We start from the raw sequence: 2,630 nt of genomic DNA, 5'->3' as shown, positions 1-2,630 counted from the left end.
CATCATGCACCTTTGAAAGGTGGCGAGGGCGTTACATAGCCGGAATGGCATTCGCCTAAACGCGAATATGCTATACGTGCACGTAAACGTAGTCTTCTCCTGAGCCTCATGATGAATAACTATCTGGTTATACCCGGAATACCCGTCTAAAAAGCAATAAAATTTTGACCAGATAGCTTTTTGACAATTTGATCGATAAACGGAAGCGGAAAGTGATCTTTCGATGTTCTCGCGTTCAATTTTCAATAATCAATACAAATGCGCAACCCGGTTACCGGCCGGGTGGCGACCTCGTTACCTGTGTCGTCCTTGACAACTTGAATGCCCGTTTTTTTCGGTACTATCTGTGTTGGGCTTACCCACGTGATGTCTGAAATAGTAAAAATGATCCCAAAATCTAACCATTTCAGCACTTCTTTCTTCACTTCCCACATGTTTGGGTTCAACCTCCGCTGAGCATCGTGTGCGGGTTTGACACCCGGATCTGTTAAGATTTTATGCATCACAATTGAAGGGTTGATTCCCTTCAAATCCATTATTGTCCACCCGATTGCTTTCTTGTTTGCAATCAGCACCTCCATTAAAGCATTTTCCTGTTCAACAGATAAATTAGAAGCTATAATAACAAGCAAAGTGTCATTCTTACCAAGGAAAGCATATTTCAAATTATGTGGGAGTTCCTTCAGCTCCACTTGTGGTGCCTCTTGTAGTGACGGTTTTAGCACAATATCAATTTTCTCAGGAAGTGGTTCCACCTGAACTGACCATGGTGGACGGTCTCCTCGCACAGCTACAATCTCCAGCTGTCTCTCTTCCTCTTCCAGCAACTCATTTGTTTCCACCTGTAACCTATCAAACAATAAACACATCTCTGTTGTGCCATCAATGACATCAGCCATGAAGCACTCGTCAATTACATCAGCCATGAAGCACTCGTCATCGACCGAAGAATTATATCTATGTGTGAAAACATTAATTCTCAACTTACGGTTACCGAATGCCATGTCAACAATACCATTTCTACAGTTAATGTTGGCATTTGTGGGAGCCAAACATGGCCTACCGAGGATAACTGTGGGTTGTTTGGTCCTTTCACCCGAAACATAATCGAGGACCAAAAATTCAACTGGAAAGTAAAAAATCTTCCACCTTAATGATAACGTCAGTCAGTATCCCCCGAGGAAGTTTCGGTGTCCGGTCAGCTAAGACAACCGTGGTGGTGGCTGCCTGAAGCGGACCGAAGTCATACTGATCGTATATACTTCCCGGGAGAATACTGATGCTAGCTCCAAGGTCTAGAAGCGCACGGGTCATTTTAAATCACCCACTTGAATGGGTATAATAGGCGTTCCCGGATCTTATAGCTTGGGTGGAAGAGCACCCAAAAGAATTGCATTCACATTAAATAGATTTGTTTAGGAATCTTATGACTCCTTTTCTGTGTGCAAAACTCTTTTAAATACTTAGCATATGAGGGAATATGTTTTATGGCATCTAAAAGTGGTATATTAATTGTCACTTGTTTAAACGTTTCCCACATTTCTTCTTGTTGCGGGCCCCTTTTTGATCCCATCTTCGCCTTAGATGGCGCCAACAAAGTTTCGGGATAGGGGACGGTTTTCACCTTCTCCTTGTCCTAATGGTTGTTGGTGTCATCTCTCGGGACCGGTTTATTAATATTAGTTTCACTTTTATTAGAGTCATTTAATTTAACCGGTTCCGGCTCGTCATCACTAACAAGATTTTCATCAATTTATTCCACCACCACCCTCAACCACTGATGGTGGAACCCCAACTTTGTTATCATACTTTTTCCCATTTCTTAAAATACTTACCTGGTTAACGTGCTTTATCGAAATCGAGTAGTGGTTCGGCTTGACCATAGTGTCGCTCGGGAGTTGACCCACATTCTTATGCAATCTTGCCATATCTGCTGCAAGCTGACCAATTTGCTTTGATATTGCCTCTGATGATATATCCCGTAACTCGAACGGTTTCTTCGTCTCAGCCTGGTGAACTGTCATAATTTTCATAAATGCGTCCAAATTTGAGTGCACAGACTCATCTGTATTTCCCGAGGACCCCATCTGCTGGTCCTGACTACCCCATGAATTTCCACCCAAGTTACCATCTCTGTTATACCCCCGATTCTGATTATACGAACCCTGCTAACCACTTTGGCGGTAATTTCCCTAAGATCTGTTCCGGTTCGATCCCTGAAAGTTCGGGTTTAACTGTGTAGACGTGTTCCCGTATCGAAAGTTCGGGTGATTCCTTAGGCCCGGGTGATAAGTGTTTGAGTTAAACCCTTGGCCCTTAGAATCCCCGTAAGCCTAATTAACCACCTCGGGCTCATCATCCTCGTCATCATAAAACCCGGGACAATTTTTTGATTTATGCCCGAGCTCACCACATTCCTCACATACCGAGAATTTCACTCCAACTTTACCAACCTCTTTCTTTTTACCTTTTCTATACCCGACGAGTTCACGTTCCAATTCAGTAATTCTTTCGGATTCACTCGTGATTGACTTCACTGATCTGAAAGAAATATTGTGTCTTCGTCTTTCTGCTGTTGCCTATGCTTTTGAGTCTTCACACATGAATTCCAAAAAATCCCAATCATCTTC

Source organism: Bidens hawaiensis, unplaced genomic scaffold, assembly GCF_021521415.1.
Source record: "Bidens hawaiensis isolate Kalapana, Puna unplaced genomic scaffold, B.hawaiensis_p1.1 tig00040064_1, whole genome shotgun sequence".
Taxonomy (NCBI): domain Eukaryota; kingdom Viridiplantae; phylum Streptophyta; class Magnoliopsida; order Asterales; family Asteraceae; genus Bidens; species Bidens hawaiensis.
Note: the sequence above shows the minus strand (reverse complement) of the source record.